Source organism: Aotus nancymaae, unplaced genomic scaffold (genome assembly GCF_030222135.1).
Source record: "Aotus nancymaae isolate 86718 unplaced genomic scaffold, 86718_ANA_hifiasm-v0.15.2.pri h1tg000006l, whole genome shotgun sequence".
In the NCBI taxonomy this organism is placed as follows: Eukaryota; Metazoa; Chordata; class Mammalia; order Primates; family Aotidae; genus Aotus; species Aotus nancymaae.
Window position 1 is genome coordinate 92006614 of NW_026988417.1, and position 18648 is coordinate 92025261.

An 18648-nucleotide genomic window follows, 5' to 3' on the forward strand; every position below is an offset into this window, starting at 1 on the left:
TTACAATAGCTGCACAAAACAAAACAAACAAAAACAGAAAAAACAAATCTTAGGAATATACCTAACCATGTTGGTGAAAGACCTGTACAAGGAGAACTATGAAACACTGCTGAAAGAAATCATAGACAACACAAACAAATAAAAACACATCCCATGGTCATGTATGGGTAGACTCAATATTGTGTAAATGACCACACTGCTAAAAGCAATTTACAAATTCAATGTAATTCCCATCAAAATACAATCATCATTTTTCACAGACTTAGAGAAAACAATTCTAAAATTCATATGTAACCAAAAAAGAGACTGAATAGCTGAAGCAATCATAAGCAAAAAGAACAAACCTGGAGGCATCACATTACCTGATTTTGAACTATATTATGAGGCCATACTCATCAAAACAGCATGGTACTGGTACACAAATAGCCACATAGACCAATGGAACAGAATAGAGAACCCAGAAATAAATCCAAATACTTAAAGTCAACTAATCATCAACAAAGCACACGAAAACATAAAGTAAGGAAAGGATGCCCTATTCAACAAATGATGCTGAGGTAATTGGAAAGCCACATGTAGGAGAATGAAACTGGATCTTCATCTCTCACTTTTACAAAAATCATTTCAAGATGGATCAAGGACTTACATCTAAAACCTGAAACTATAAAAATGTTAGAAGATAACATTGGAAAAACCCTTCTAGCCATTGGCATAGGCAAATATTTCATGATCAAAAATCCCAAAGCAAATGCAATAAAAACAAAGATAAATAGGTGGAACTTAATTAAACTAAAGAGCTTTTGCATGGCAAAAGGAACAGTCAGCAGGGTAAACAGACAACATCCAGAGTGGGAGAAAATATTCACAATCTATACATCTGACAAAGGTCTAATATTAAGCATCTGCAACAAAATCAAACAAATTAGCAAGAAGAAAACAAAAAATCCTATCAAAAAGTGGGCTAAGGACATGAATAGACAATTCTCAAAAGAAGATATATAAATGGCCAACAAACATGAAAAAATCCTCAACATCACTAATTATCAGGGAAATGCAAATCAAAACCACAATGCCATACCACCTTACTCCCACAAGAATGGCCACAATAAAAAAAGAAAACTACAGACCAATATCCCTGAAAAGGGAACACTTCTATGCTGCTGGTGGAAATGTAAACTGGTACAACCACTATGAAAAACAGTGTGAAGATTTCTTAAAGAACTAAAAGCAGAACAACTATTTGATCCAACAATATCACTACTGGGTATATATCCAGAGGAAAAGAAGTCATTATACAAAAAGATACTTGAGCATGCATGTTCATAGCAGCACAATTCACAACTGCAAAAATGTAGAACCAGCCCAAATACCCATCAATCAATGAGTGGATAAAGAAACTGTGGTCTATATGTATGTGTGTGTGTATGTGAGAGAGATATATATAGTATTCTATCATATATGATGGAATATGACACAGTCATAAAAAGGAATGAATTAATGGCATTCACAGAAACCTCGTTGGGATTAGAGACTGTTATTCTAAGTGAAGTAACTCAGGAAAGGAAAACCAAACATCGTATGTTCTTACTCATAAGTGGGAGCTAAATTATGAGGATGCAAAGACATAAGAATGACAGACTGGCCTTTGGGGACTCAGGGGGAAAGGGTGGGAATGGGGTGAGGGATAAGAGACTACAAACTGGGTTTGGTGTATACTGTTCGAGTGATGGGTGCATCAAAATATCACATATCACTGCTAAAGAACTTATTCATATGAGCAAATTCCACCTACCCTGCAAAAATCTGAGGAAAAAAAAATAAAAAAAGAAAAAACACAGGATAATGTTAGTACTTAATTTGTGAAGATGAAATAGGAATAAATGGGGTAATAGGTGTAAATAGCTGAGCACAGTGCAAGGTGCATAAGATGTGTTCAATCGCGCTAGTTTTAAAATTATAGTACTTTAATGTATTCATGAAGTTTATTTAATGCATACCCACATATTAACAGGCAGTTTTGTTCACTGTCCCCCAAGTCTGCAGACTATGGTATCTGTGAATCCGATGGCCTCAAAGGCAAAGTTAACACTAATACCTGTCATTGCCATCACCTCCTGGACAGGCTTTTTAAAGTTTTTAGGGTTAAAATAATCAGTGACTGAAAAGAGAGTGGATGTGGGTTCAGGCATGGAAAATGGAGATCTGATTGCCTGACTTAGTTTTGAAGCGAATCTTCTCTTTCCTGGACGTATTCAGTTTGCTTCAGGTTTCCCGGGTGAACAAGGATTGGAATAGGGTTGCAGACAGCAATTACCTGTTGGGGGCGTACTCTCTGCAGAGATGGGACTGCAGCAATGTCACTGATCAACACCTGGGCGCACACACATGGAAGCAATTTTTCCTGCACCAAAGAAGGAAGGAGCTTTGGTTGTCTTTGGTGCAGCCAGATAGCTTTATCTACAAAATAACTAAGAACACTGCATTTGAAGTAGGATTGGATTATCTCACAGGAAATAGCCTTACAATGGATAAACAGGAGAAATTAATCATTTGTAGTGTATCTCCAAAGAAAGAGCTTTGTGCCTGGGATGTGCAAGAGGTCACCATGATCTGGTGAAGCCCAGTGCAGAAGTTCCAATTCTCAAATTTGGTAACCCTCCCTCAGATGCATCTCGTCATCACTGCAGATATAAGCAAAATGATCAAAGTGTGAAACTGTCAGGACAGGGATCCTCTGGCCGCTCTCCCCATGCTAGAGACTGTTATTTTATGGAAGCCTGTCTCACAAAGGATGACCCATTCCTGATGGTTGGCGATGCTGCATGTGACAGCTACACATTTACACTGCCTGGGGTAAGGTATCTTTCTAAAGCTACTACATTTCAATATGCTATTGTACTTCTACAATGCTCTCCTGACAAGAAATTCGTATTTGCATGTGGGACATACAGTCGTATCTTTCCACAGATACTCCTCTCGGAGGACTTACTGAGACTCCCAGAAGGCAGTGCTCCTCTGTCTACCTTTCTCCCACACAAATTCTGCACCACCACCTGCTGGAACCCAAAGAAGAAAAACAGGATAACACTGATGTCCCATAATTGCCATGGAAGAAAAACAGAATTAATCATCTTTGATCTCACAACCAGGAATACTGGAGGCCAAACAGTCATCCAAGCATATGAGATCTTAAGTTTCCTTATATAGAGAGCCCTATCTGGATAGGAGCCAGTGATTTAGATTTGATTGTCTTTACTTGTGGGGGCATACTTGCTCCTCTTCAGCATCACTGGCTTCCTGCTGCAATGATTTCAGGACCACTAGACAGCCATCAACAACTTCTGGGTGGATCCTCTCTATGTCCTCACCACATCCGATGACTCTGTGCACCTGTACCTGTGGGAAGAGAAAGGCCACCCTTCATACCTCAGGAGCTGCTGTCACCTGGAAAATACATGGCGTGATCACATACCACACGGTGGAGACCAGGTTTCACCGCGTTGGCCAGGATGGTCTCGATCTCCTGACCTCAGGATCCACTGGCCTCAGCCTCACGAAGTGCTGGAACTACAGGCATGAGCCACCATGCCAGGCCTACAGACATTTTCTTCCAGATCATTGCTAGTCACCATAATGCTTATAATGCTTTTCTGGCAACATCTAAAAAAATACATATATCCTTTTCACTGATAATGCCACTAAAAAGGATTTACTGTGAAGGTATATCTCCAGCGATTCGAGTACATTGGCTGTTCATTACAGCATTTGTGATAGTCAAGAGCTGGAAGCTCCCTAACTGCCCAAACATAAGAGATTGTTTACATATTACCATTGTATACTCACACAAGGAAGTATCATGCAGCTGTTATTAATGTTTTTTTTTTTCTAAAGAATAGGAGACTGTCTATGTTCAGATAATTTATTTCCAGTCTTTTGAGGCAAAAATACTTTAAGTATCTGTAATCATGCTTAGCTGGCTTTCATGGTTTTTGCTCTCTGTATCATATCTAATAAACCTTAGTTAAAAAAATAATAATAATCAGTGACGCCTAATACTCTTGCCTGGGGAAACATCTCATTGATGTCAACCCCAATGAGCCTAGAAACACCAGAGGCTTTTAGCACAAGAAAATGGCTGAGCCAATTCCTTAAAGTCCAAGGCTATACAGGTGGAACTGGAAGTGACCTATAAATTCAGAGGATAAACTTCTCTTAGGCATACAAAGCTGATGCACCTGTGTTGCTAGAAAGAAAAAAAAGTCCTTTTGGTTTTATCTGTGATGGAAGGAGCTCTTTGTTTGCATGGCTCCAAATTTGACATTGAATAGACAGAGTCACTGAAAACAATGCAAAGGTACAGTCTTACTCTTGTGGGGTTTAACACAGCTCCGAAGCTTGTAAGTACCTCATAGCTTATGATACAGGCCTTATCTATAGGAGCCGAGCATGGGTTTTCCCCACTGTGATTTCATGCACAACAGTATATTAAGTAGCTGTGCTTAATATGTGCTTCTGCATATATTAAGGGGGATAATATGTGCCATAAAGATGGTAAGTCTTACTTCCTCTGCAGGCAAATCTGCTAGTTCTGTCTAATGTTAATGTAGTTGGAGAGAGAACAGTGTTCCATAGGGACACACGGTGACAAGAAAAGAAATAAAGGATTTTAACTGTGGATCAATACTTGTACATGAAAGGAAATCAAAGAAACTGGAACTAACTTTTCCTTCAAGCAGAAGTTGCCCTTGGGATACAAGAAAGAGCTGCATTCCCTGCTCTCTGGAAGAGGGAACATTAAGACTTTATCTCCAAGCTTCTAATGACCAGCTCGAATGAAGACCGAGAGTGCAATTTACACAAAGTTTATTGATAGAAAATAGTTTATGTTATCAATTTGTTATAATGAAAGTTACAGTTATTTTTGAAGTCAATTATCATTTCACTTTGGAATGGAAAAAAAATCAATTTTGATGAAAACAAACCTTCAAAGTTCTCCAAAAGAATTTAAGATTTATATCTGTAATAATATTGAGGTTCAAAGGTAATATGAAGCTGAATCTCAATGACATTAATATTTGTGGCATAAGTCTTGTCTATTTTGCTCAGTGTTCTATCCCAGGAGCCTAGAAGAGTTTGCACTTAGTATATGCTTAATATTTCTTGAAAAAATGAATTAATACCCGAGTTAACACTAGAATTAATACTCATTATGAGATATTATATTATCACAACAAGAGTCCAGAATTTGAGACAAGACACTTGTGTTTTAATCCTAACTGCCATTAAGTAGCTAAATCAATTGAATATGATCATTTATTTAACAAAGGTTATATTTCCACACACATAAAAGGGCGTAAGATATCTATGATGTATGTTTCTTGGTAGAATAATAGGTAATATCATAAAGTGTTTGAAACATTGATGTATCCAATGTGGAAGAAGAAAATACAAATTCTGGAGGAAACTTTATCATAGGTGATGGTTACTCCAATTTAAAGGATTATCATGTGTGTGTATATGTATGTAGGAAAAAAAAGCTCTTAATCACATATATTTTAAGTCTGAGGATATTTCAATATACTGAATATATTTGCAATTCTTAATTTAACTTGATTAGGTAGACTTGAGGTAATTTCTTTAGAAATGGAGAATTACTCTTTTGCTTTGAGTCCTTTTAGTCAAACACAAAATTGGAAGATTATGAATCTTAGGCTGCCTATTTCTTGTATCTGGTGTATAAACGCACTTTAATGTTTCTGTCAACATATGACAAGTTCTGCCGTCTTTATGGTGCCTTTGGGGAAGAAGGGAGTGAGTTAGGAAAGGAGCTGGCACTTGGCCCATATATTGCCTGATTATCTCCTTTATTTCACACTGGTTTCATCTTCTCCGATGCTCTCTACAACTCTGAATTCTTCATGGCCCCGAACTGCTGGAAGTGGTACCCGGTTTTCCCTTCCAGCACGTGCTTATCAGTACCACGGAGTCCAGAGGACGTAATCTGAAAGGCGATTAAGTAATTGGAGAGAAAATGCATCATAAAATAAAATCTTTCCCCATAATGCAGTATTTCCAAGTTTAGAGGCAAAATATATTCCTTAAAGACTGGACTACACATTTGATGTGTTGATTGTGTCTGTCTAGTACAGCTGTTTCAGGAAAATGACCAATGTACTTAGTTTGTTTCTATCATTAGAGTTTTCCCATAGGTCTCTCTTGAATTATTTTGAGCTGCATGTTCTATGGGATATGATAAAGCAGACAACTCAAACTTTAGGGTCTATCTTGACACCTCAAGTAGAAGGAACTTGTGGGTGATAACATATTAATGCTTCGCTCCCTGTTTTGTTCTTAACCAACCATTAGAAGAAGCTAAAACAGAAGGCTTTTTCTGTCAAGTTTCCTATCCTGACTCTGGCCTGCTAGTTCATGACTTGTAGCTAATATCCAAGAGGAAAAGTGAGAAGCCCTATTCATTGAAGATTGTGCCTTAGTTCATAGTTTCTTTTGTTTTTTCCTCCTTGTAATTTGTTTCTTTTTTCAGCTATTCTAGTACAAAATGTCAGTTATCGTGCCTCTAGGCTAAACAGATTCCATAGCTGAATGGAGGTAGTGGTAAATCACAAGTTTGCTCTCTTATTGCACATTTCACTTGGTGCCTGCTCAAAGTATTAGCAAGTTACATCTACAAATTTTCTTTACTGTGTTTTCTTTTTTTCTGGTCAGCAGACATTGATCCTTGGAGAGCTGATACTTTTTGTCTTTGTTTCTTTCTGATTTTTGGAGGTGGAAGACATTCATGTCTATGTCTTCTTGGTCTATTTGCTCAGGCTTTTGGTCAAAATAGCTGTCCTGGCAAGCACATGTCTTTCTATCTTGGGTTTAGACTTCAGGAAATCATCGACTAATTATGTGTCCTGATTGTCGGTTCTCTGAGCAAAATAACTTTCTGGCTTTACTCCCCATAACTTAAATAATTTTGCTCTTCACCCCTTCTTGTTTTCCAAGTTAGTTTTTCCTTCCCCCTTTTGTGTCTGAATAAACCATGTGTCCTATTTTTTTCCCTATTTTGATGAACATTTTGATGAGCTAGTTCAAGGCTATACTCTACCTGTTAAAACAAGTTTTGAATTTTATTATTAACTATTTAGTTAATGTAGGAAAGTATATTGATTCTGTATCCTTTCATGAATAAAGTAAATAAATGACATGAATATGAATAAAGTGAAAAAGCAATAGAATTCCATAAATGCTGCTACTCAGAGCTTTTACTGACATTACATGGAAAATGTTCTGGCTAAGATCAACGGAAAAATTTACTTTCAGATCCGACTATATCAGGAAGTGTTATTTTCCACTAAAGAGTGTTTAATAGAGTTTATCTATTGCCAATGCCCATGAAAAAGAAAAACGATGCCAGAAGGAGAGAAAAACAGAGTGCTTAGAGGAGAGAAAGTAGGAAATTATTTTGCCCTGGTAAGCAGGTAAAGCAGGCAGACAGATTTCCATAGTATATATTGAATACATGTACATTTTTCTGCAGATAAGAATTGAAAAGTAATTACTCCTTAAAATGCTCTACTTTGAGCAGTGCAGGTTGAAAGCCTGAAAACTTACTATGATTAATAATAAAGGTTTGGAAGCAAGATGTGACAGTGTAGACTGCACTTCTCGTGATAGGAAAAGATGTAGTGCAGTTCTCTGAAACCTGGAAGAAGAATCCTGGCAGTGAACTAGAGCCTATGAGTAGAATCTTATGGCTCATAGGTTTTTAGTAAACCACATATATGCATTTAAAAAATTTCAAAATGTGGGTTCCATATTAGCAACAGAGACCTAGTGTATTTGACACCTGAAGTAGATAGATATATTTTCAACACTCCCTCATCTACCTGAAAGTTTGAACGTTCATCCTTTTGTTACAATCCAGTATAACATTTAATGTAAATTGTTCAGCAACTGAAATGTGAATTTAATGAAAGTGAAACATCTATAAAAGGTTTAATGTAGACATTATGAAATTGTCCCACTGTTTGACTTTCTTGAATTATGCTTTAGTATTAAAACATGATACTATTCAAAAAGAATAAACATAAATTTTGAAGACATAATTTTGAAGACATCTATAACTTAAATTCAGTAAAACATTTTATGTATGAAGTAAAATTTGCACTTAACAAGCAAGATTATTGCATATCATAATCTAGCCTGAAGAATTTCCTTGAGTATGTCTCCTAAGTCAGGTTCATTGGCAACAAATTATATCAACCTTTAAAAAATATGTAAATACCTTTATTTCACCTTCACTTTGGAAAGATAGTTTTGCTGGATTCTTGGTTGACAATTTTTTCTTTAAGAACGTTGAATATGTAATCTCACTGCCCTCTTTATTTTGTTGTTTCTGGTGTTAAGTCAATTATTAATCTTATTGAAGTCCCCTCGTACATGACGTGTTATTTTCCTCCAGCTCTTTTCAAGATTTTCTCTTTACCTTTGTCTTTTATTTTATTTTAATTTGTTGTGATAAGAACATGTAATGTTGGTTCTACCCTCTTAACACATTTTTATTGAGTACATTATTGTTGACTAAAGGAAGAATGTTGTGAAGCAGATCTGTAGAGTTTGTTTGGCTGTATTAACTGAAAATTTATGCCTGTTGATTAATAATTTCCCATTTCCTTCTTTCCCCTGCCCTGGAAAATACCATTTCACTCTGATTCTATGAACGTGACTATTTTAGATAACTTATAGAAGTGGATCATGCAGTATTTGTCTTTCTGTGACTGACATATTTCACTTAGCATAATGTCTTCAAAGTTAATCTATGATATCCCTTATCCTTCCTTCCTTCCTTCCTTCCTTCCCTTCCTTCCCTCCTTTCCTCCTTCCCTCTTTCTTTCTTTCTTCTCTCTTTCTTTCTCTTTCTTTCTTCCTTTCCCTCTTTCCTTCCTTCCTTCTTTCACTTTCTTTCTTTCTCTTCCTTCCTCCTTCCTTCTCTTTCTCTCTCTTTTTTTCTCACACTGTCACCCAGGCTGGAGTGCAATGGCATAATCTTGGCTCACTGCAATGTCTGCTTTCCAGGTTCAAGTGAGTCTCCTGCCTCAGACTCCTGAGTTGCTGGGATTACAGGCGCCCACCACCATGTCCAGCTAATTTTTGTATTTTTGGTAGAGGCGGGGTTTCACCATGTTGGCAGGCCCATCTCAAACTCCTGACCTTGTGATCCGCCCCCACTTGGTCTCCCAAAGTGCTGGGATTACAGGTGTGAGCCACCGCACCTGGCTTCCTTCTTTCTTTTTAAAAGAGAAATAGCATTCCATTGCATGTGCATACCACATTTTCTTTATCCATTCAACGACATTCTTTAGCCAAACATTTAGGTTATTTCTACATTAAGATTGTTGTGAATAGTTCTTCAATGAACATTCAAGTGCAGATATATCTTCAACATGCTGATTTCAGTTCTTTTGGATAAATACCAAGAAGTGAGATTGCTGAATCATATCGTAGTTCTAGTTTTAATTTTTTGAGGACTTTCTATACTATTTCTATATGACTGCATCATTTTAAATTACCACCAATAGTATGCAAGGATTCCAGTTTCTCTATATCCTCACTAACACTTGCTACCTTCGGTGTTTGATAATAGTGAGGTAACAGATGTGAGTGATAACTGATTGTGATTTTGAGTTGCATTTTTTTAGTAATTAGTGATTTGAGAATTTTTTTCATATACCTGTCGGCCCTTTGTATGTCTTCTTCAGAGGAATGCCTATTCAGGATTGTCTGCCTATTTTAAAGTTGGATTATTTGTTTTCTTGCTACTGAGCTGTTTGAGTTCTTTATACATTTTAGATGTTAATCCCTTATCAGTTGTATGGTTTCCAAATATTTTCTCCCATTCCATAGATTGTCTCTTCAGTCTGTCAATTGTTTTCTTTACTGGGCAGGAACTTTTTAGTATGATATAATCCCATTTGTCTATTTTGCTTTAGTTGCCTGTGTTTTGGGGTCATATTCAGGAAATCATTTCCTAGACAAAAATTGTGGAGCTTCCCCTCTATGTTTTTTTCTAGTAGTTTTACAAGTTTCAAGTCTTATGTTTATGTTTTTAATCCATTTTGAGTTGATTTTTGTGTGTGGTGTGAGTACAATTTTATTCTTCTAAATGTGGATATTCAATTTTCCCTACACTAATTATTAAAGAGATTATCTTTTCTGCATTTTGTATTCTTTTTTTTTTTTTTTTTTTGAGACAGAGTCTTGCTCTGTTGCCCAGGCTGGAGTGCAGTGGCATGATCTTGGCTCATTGCAACCTCCTTCTCTCAGATTAAGCAATTCTCCTGCCAACCTCCCGAGTAGCTGGGACTACAGGTCCATGCCACCATGCTCAGCTAATTTTTTTTTTGCATTTTTAGTAGAGACGGGGTTTCACCATGCTGGTCAGGCTGGTCTTGAACTTCTAAACTCATGATCTGCCTGCCTCAGCCTCCCAAAGTGCTGGGATTACAGGTGTGAGCCACCGCGCCTGGATGATTTCCATTCATTTGCATTTTCTGATGAGTGTTTTACTTTCAATTATGTGGTCAATTTAAGAATAAGTGCTATGTGGTGCTGAGAAGAATGTATTTTTTGCTGACTTTGGATGGAGAGTTCTGCAGACATTTATTAGGTTTGCTTGGTCCAGAGCTGAGTTCAAGTCTTGAATATCCTTGTTAATTTTCTGTCTCATTGATCTGTCTAATATTGACAGTGGGGTGTTAAAGTCTCCCACTATTATTGTGTGGGAGTCTAAGTCTCTTTGTGGGTCTCTAAGAACTTGTTATATGAATCTGGGTACTCCTGTATTGGGTACATATACGTTTAGGATAGCTAACTCTTCTTGTTGCATTGATCCCTTTACCATTATGCAATGCCCTTCTTTGTCTTTTTTGATCTTTGTTGGTTTAAAGTCTTTTGTATCAGAGACTAGGATTACAACCTTGTTTTTTTTAACTTTCCATTTGCTTGGTAAATCTTCTTCCATCCCTTTATTTTGAGCCTATGTATGTCTTTGCGTATGAGATGGGTCTCCTGAATACAGCACACCGATGGAGGTCTTGATTCTATCCAATTTGCCAGTCTGTGTCTTTTAATTGGGGCATCTAGCCCATTCACATTTAAGCTGCTGGCTAACATTAAAAAATTTTTTATATGTATTTTATTGCATTTTAGGTTTTGGGGTACATATGAAGAACATGCAGGATCATTGCTTAGGTACATACATGGCAATGTGGTTTGCTGCCTTCCTCCCCATCACCTGTATCTGGCATTTCTCCCCATGTTATCCCTCCCCAACTCCCCAACCCCCACTGTCCCTCCCCTAGTTCCCCCTGACAGACCTCAGTTTGTGATGTTCCCCTCCCTGTGTCCATGTGTTCCCATTGTTCAACACCCACCTATGAGTGAGAACATGTGGTGTTTGATTTTCTGTTCTTGTGTCAGTTTGCTGAGAATGATGGTCTCCAGGTTCATCCATGTCCCTACAAAGGGCACAAACTCATCATTTTTTATGGCTGCATGGTATTCCATGGTGTATATGTGCCACATTTTCCCTGTCCAGTCTATCATTGATGGGCATTTGGGTTGGTTCCAAGTCTTTGCTATTGTAAACAGTGCCACGGCGAACATTTGTGTGCATGTGTCTTTATAATAGAATGATTTATAATCCTTTGAATATATACCCAGTAATGGGATTGTTGGATCAAATGGAATGTCTATTTCTAGGTCCCTGAGGAATTGCTACACTGTCTTCCACAATGGTTGAACTGATTTACACTCCCACCAACAGTGTAAAAGTGTTCCTATTTCTCCACATCCTCTCCAACATCTGTAGTCTCCAGATTTTTTAATGATTGCCATTCTAACTGGCGTGAGATGGTATCACAATGTAGTTTTGATTTGCATTTCTCTAATGACCAGTGATGATGAGCATTTTTTCATGTTTGTTGGCCTTATATATGTCTTCTTCTGTAAAGTGTTCATATCCTTCACCCACTTTTGAATGGGCTTGTTTGTTTTTTTCTTGTAAATCTGTTTTAGTTCTTCGTAGATTCTGGATATTGGCCCTTTGTCAGATGGGTAGATTGCAAAAATTTTTTCCCATTCTGTTGGTTGTCAGTTCACTCTAATGATTGTTTCTTTTGCTGTGCAGAAGCTCTGCAGTTTAATTAGATCCCATTTGTCTATTTTGGCTTTTGTTGCCAATGCTTTTGGTGTTTTAGTCATGAAGTCCTTGCCTACGCTGACATCCAGAATGGTTTTGCCTACATTTTCTTCTAGGGTTTTTATGGTGTTAGGTCTTATGTTTAAATCTTTAATCCATCTGGAGTTAATTTTAGTGTAAGGTGTCAGGAAGGGGTCCAGTTTCTGCTTTCTGCACATGGCTAGCCAGTTTTCCCAACACCATTTATTAAACAGAGAATCCTTTCTCCATTGCTTGTTTCTGTGAGGTTTGTCAAAGACCAGATGGTTATAGATGTGTGGCATTGCCTCAGAGGCCTCTGTTCTGTTCCATTGGTCTATGTCTCTGTTTTGGTGACAGTACCATCCTGTTTTGATTACTCTAGCCTTGTAGTATAGTTTGAAGTCAGGTAATGTGATGCCTCCAGCTTTGTTGTTTTTGCTTAGAATTGACTTTGCTACGTGGGCTCTCTTTTGGTTCCATATGAAGTTTAAGGTGTTTTTTTCTAGTTCTGTGAAGAAGGTCATTGGTAGCTTGATGGGGATAGCATTGAGCCTATAAATTACTTTGGGCTGTATGGCCATTTTCACGATATTGATTCTTCCTTACCATGAACATGGAATGTTTCTCCATCTGTTTGTGTCCTCTCTTATTTCGTTGAGCAGTGGTTCGCTCTCCTTGAAGAGGTCCTTTACATTATTGGTGATAACATCTTTTTTGAGTTGTGTTGCTGCCTGCTGGCTAGCTTGTACTTGGCACTGTGCTGCTTATTGCTGCATTTGTTGAGTCCTGTGGAGCCTCTATTATAGTTTTAACAGATCTGGCAGAAGTTTTGACAACTTACATCTGAGGACAACAGTATGGGATTAGGGAACTCCTCAAATGGCCCTGAGTTGTGTGTCTTGGCCCAGATTTATCTGTGTGTCTCAGATTGAATCATGTGTTTATTCCCGCATGAGTCATGACTGAGGCTGGCATGAGGGAAACAACTCATTCTGTGACTATTGGTTGTTTCGTTCACCCAGGCATTAGTCCCTTTCTATAGAGAACTCAGGGAAAAGACTGACACCTTGTTCAATACATTGGTTCACTGGGTGGTCACTTGTGTGGAGAAAAAGCAGTTACCATGTGCTTGTGTATTTATTGTGTTGATTTATTTTTTGTTGGGTGGGGGGAGACAGGAGAGCCCTAGGAAATTCTAGTTGGCCAGCTTCCTGATTTCATTCCCTACTCCATCTTCCTTTTGTAAAGAAAAAAAAATCTTTTTACTGCTTTGGTGTTCTAAAATGTCCTAATTTTATCTCACTTGTGAGTATTTTTCCATTAATTGTTTTAGGCACTTGATGAGGGACTTTTAAAAAAGTATCCTATACTTTCAGATCTGGGAAATTTTTTGTTGATTTCTCTGAACACTTTCTGACATTTTGTTTCTTCTGTCTTTGAAATTTCTGTTAGTTACATGTTTGATATCCTACGTTACTCTAATGTTTTCATTTTACCTGTTGTAATTTTGTTTTTTTAAAAAGTCTTTCTCTGTTTTAGGTTTTCTTGAACAGTTCAAGTCCTTTCATTATTTTTATTATAATTTTAAAAATAATATTTTAACTTTTTGGGGACTGTTTTCTGTTCCCTTTTCATATCATCCTCTTCTCATTTCACAAAATCAATTATCATCTTTATTATCTCTAAGCACACACATTATGTTTTTAAAAGTTAAGTTTTTTTCCTATGTTTTGAATTTTGTTCCTTATATTTTATGCTGCTAGTTATATGTTTTTGATTCTGGTCTATTCCGATTCAAGAATGAAAGATTAGGCTGCTTTAATGGGTAATTGTTCGTATTTTTCTTTGCTGTTGTGTAGATTAATTTGTTTCCTCAGTAACCCATCTCCTATCTGGCAGGTCTGACTGGAGCTTTGTGTAAATGTTCGTGTATGAACTGCTTTAATATCTCTAGGCAAGGTGGTGATCATTAGGCTAAATACCTCTCAAACATCAGACTAAGGAGTTCTTAACTCTGAGATCCTAGCACCACATTAGATACTCTGGTTTCCCCAGATATTTCAACTTCTTTAGATTAGAATTTTCTAGCCATTTTTTAAAATAAGAAAATACATTTACAGATGCCTGAAATGTGTCAGGCAGGGTGCTTACTGTGTGGGAAGGTTTTTTGAGAGGAAAAATAGCCTCTTCCTCATAGAAATTATAATGTAATAGGAGAGAAATCAAACCATCATAGGATAAAGGTAATATATTAAGAAGTCACGTCTAGGGAGGGGTCTCCCTGCAAAGTCTTAAGCCTGGTCTATGAAGAAAATCAGGTAGTTTTTCACTTTCTAATTTAGTACGGGAGAAAGCGAAAAAAAGGGCCTGTTGCTAGGCATTTGACATTTTTATATCATTACTTTTTCAATGCTGTGAAGTGATTCTGAGGTTTATCTCACCAAATGGGTGACTAACTTGAAGCTTAGCTGCACTCACGTTCCTTGCTGTGTGAGACCAAGAGAAGCCAGCCAGAGAAGGGACTTTCCCACATAGAAAGATCTCCGAGAAGGAATAAGTTAATTACCAAAGAGATTTTTACAACTTGTCCCAAACTTATACTCACTAAGAATAAGGAACTGAAGGGATGAGATATTGCCTTTAAACCAAAAGCAAGGAGATCTTTCCCTTCAAATGTGTCAGAGCACTGAAAGATGGCCGAGGCCAAGCTTCTCTCTTTTGTCTGTTTCAGCAGAGGAGAAGGAAGCTATTTTACGTCATTGGAGTCCCTGAAATACATCTTAGTATCCTTTTGGAGTGTTACAGTGGCTTATACAAGAACTGTGGGTAATTATGAGAATGTTACTGAAAGACATGAATTTACATAGGGATGAACACTTTAAAAAAATATTTCAAACTCTTTTCATTTCCTGGAGATACAGTGACTTGAACTGATTATTTATGATTTCCCAACCCACATTGGTATGATTGTATCTTGATTGAGAACAAATACATTCTTCTACGGCGTTATCAGCGGGATCCAGAGTGAAATTTCAGAAACCCCTATTAGTGGGAGGTTTGAGGTGAGTATTTCAATACTCTAAAATTTCCGATTGTTGGTTTTCTTTGTAAATTCTAGTCCCATCTCTTAAAAAATCCCAGCTATTTGGATTTAAACACTTAAAGGAAACATGTCAAACCAATTTTAAAATGCATTTTTTAATTCATATGATAAATCTAATACAAAACATTCAAAATTAGGATGTGCTGCCCTTTTTAGTCATAGGCTTATCTTCTAATCAGCACAATCCTGTCAACTTTTAACAATACTGGATTCTTTTTGCTTACTTTAAATTTATTACTTATAAGAAATAATGTGATACAAAAATGAACACAAAGTTAGGTTTCTACACATCCAAAGGAAACACATAGAGTTTGTGAAATGTCTGTAACTTTTGTCAGTTTATGAGTTAAAATGATTAGTTACAATGGCTAGTTTTCAAATTCAAAATATTTTTGTCAAATTGTCTAAGGGTTAACTATCCACATACTTAACTTCCTGCATACCACATATCTGCTTTGTAAAGAGCCAGACTAAATTCGGATTCCCCTGTCTGTGAGACCTTGGGAAAGTCTCCTCATATTTCTGTGCCTTTATTTTTCTTATTTGAAAAAAGGGGCTAATAACACCTTCCTCTTTATGTCCTTATTGTAGCTTAAATACGATAAATTATATTGACAAAAGCATTAGATTTCTATTGCTGTGTAACAAAACAAAGGTCTCACAAACTTAGGGGCTTAAAACACCTCTTTATTAGTTCATAGTTCTGAAGGTCAGAAGTCTAGGCAGTCTCAACTGGGTTCTTCACAAGATTAACGTCAAGGTGTTGGCTGGGCTGGGCTCTTAGCTGAAGAGTTAGGAATAATCTTCTTCCAAGTTCATTCAGGCTATTTGCAGAATCTAATTTCTTGTACTCTGTGAGGTCTCTGTTTCTTGGCTGACCATCAACCATGGATCGTGCTCAGCCTTAGAGGCCACTTTCTAGTCCTTGCATGTTGTCCCTCCATCTTCAAGCCAGCAACAGTACAGCAAATCCTTCTCGTGTTTCAAATCTCTTTTGATTTCTCCCTTTTCCTTTAAGGAGCTCTTGTAATTAGATTAGGCCTGGCCTCTTACGCAAGCTTCTCTTTGCTATTTAACACAATCATGAAAATAATATCAATCATATCAACAGTTCCAAGGATTAGAGTGGGAAATCTTCATGGTGGGGTGGGTGGGTTGCATGGAACTCTGTCAATCACAACAACATGGCAGCATGCTTGGAAATATGTTAATAAAAGTACTATTTCTCCTCACCACGTCTATATCCTAGCATTCCCAGCATGTCTCCTTGATTTACAGTTAGAGCAAACTGTGTCAGTCATTTAGTTTATATAGGTTGAGATACAGGTTTTTTCCAGCTTGAGAAAATCCAGTTTGGTTCAGCTTACTATTTCTGTGCCTGTTATATGCTAAGTACTCTAAAACTCACCAAAAGGAAATTGATGAAAGTAAATTCTCTTCAGGAAGTGATTCTATAAATGTCTTTATTTTGATGAAGAGAATGTAGGAGTTCTTAACTGGGATTGAGGAGGGCTGAGCTCTGGTACAGACTCTACTTTTAGTTAATTTTTCCCGTTGGACAGGGTTCTTGACACTGACAGGCTTTAAATTCTTTATGAAGTGAGAAGACCAGACTGTAGTATTACTTTGTTTCCATTCAGCTCTAAAAATTCTGTACTTTTGTGACTTGCTTTCTGGTTTTATAAGTTTTTAATTATTAGGTCCAGAGTCCTGAGTATGGTCACATTCATTCTTTGTCTGCATTCTTACACATACACACACATTTTTTTTGGCCACAAAATTAAGAATAGTTTTCTCAGACATCATCTGGCACATTACTCTTTTACTTTTCTAATTTTATAATTGCATTCACAGTCTTATTTACATGTTTGTTCCTTATGTCATTCCATAAACCTAGAAAATAAGAGTGGGGACCTTATTTTCTTTGTTGACCACTGTCTCTTCAGAACAATGTTTTATTAACCATATGGCAGATAATAAATAAAACATAATTAAATTGAAGATAACTTTGGCAAATATCTGTATTGCTAATATTGATCTCATGTTTTAATACCATCATTTTTTTCTATGATAATTCCTATTGTGCTTTGGTAATTAAAAACATGGTAATAATCACATTACTACTTCTAGGCACTAGGCTAAGATTTTTGCAATTTCTTGTTTAATTTATTTGGAATGCTTTGCTTTTAAAATAGCTTTCAACATGTGAAGTTTGTAAACTGTTTAAACTATGATTGACCTTCTGTCAATGTATTTTATAGGATATTACTTGGTTGCTCCAACATAAGGATGGCAAATTATAGTGGCCTAAAGAAGATAGAAGCTAATTTCCTTTTCATGTCTGTATGGTAAGCTCTCCAAGGCTGTTATGGCAGCTCCATGACCATCGGGGTCCATGCCAACTTCTATCATGCTGCTCTGACGTCTTCCACATACAACTTCCATCCTGTGGCCACGATGGTTGCTCCAGCTCCTTTATCACTATCCTACTTCAGCTAGTTGGACAGAGAGAACATGGAAACATCCTCTATTTTTTAAGGGCATCACCTAGGACTTCATTCATCATATCTGCTTACATTCTATTGATCACAACTTAGTCACATTGCCATATTCAACTGTTAGTGAGGTGATGAATGTGGTCATTATTCTAGAAAGCTAAATTTCAATGTTTTTATTACTGAAGGAAGAAAGGAAAAATGCATATGGGTGGATAATTAGTGATCTGTACTCCAATAAATAAATAAGTTGAACGCTTTCTCAACCCTGGGAATACACTAAGAGATTAATATTCATGTGTTTTTGTGGGCTTTGCTAGTACCTAGATGATTGGTTTGGACATATTTTAGAAGCTAAGAAGAAATAGGTCTATATCTTCCACATTCATTTTAGAAGTTAAGAAGAAATAGACCTATATCTTCTACATTAAACTCAAAATTTAAAAAGAAATTTTATCATGTGCATTCTTAAATAATTCCATTCTTGAAATTCCAGATGGCTCTCAGACTTGATTTCAGACATTGCTCCTCCCACTTCAGCAAAATGAAAATAATAGTGATCTAGTTACTTTCATAGATTTATTAATTCATTATGCAAATGAGTTTTGATTACCTACTCTGAGCCAGATTCCAAGTCAGTTATTGGTATTTGAAAAATAAACAAGATAGGCAAGTTTGCTGTTCATTATGAGCACTTCCCTAGGATTTTGGTTGGAATCTTGAGCCTTTCATAAAGGTTCATTACAGAGAAAAAGATGGATAAGAGGAGGCAACAATTGTAATGCAAATATTTGAAAGATAGAGAAGAGGCCAGGCTGGTTGCT

General features: G+C 36.8%; 1 pseudogene; it reads left to right on the forward strand.

Moving 5' to 3' along the window:
• The first annotated feature begins 1069 nt into the window (after positions 1-1069).
• On the forward strand, positions 1070-17828 carry LOC105717574 (F-box/WD repeat-containing protein 12-like; annotated as a pseudogene).
• The last annotated feature ends 820 nt before the right edge of the window (positions 17829-18648 follow it).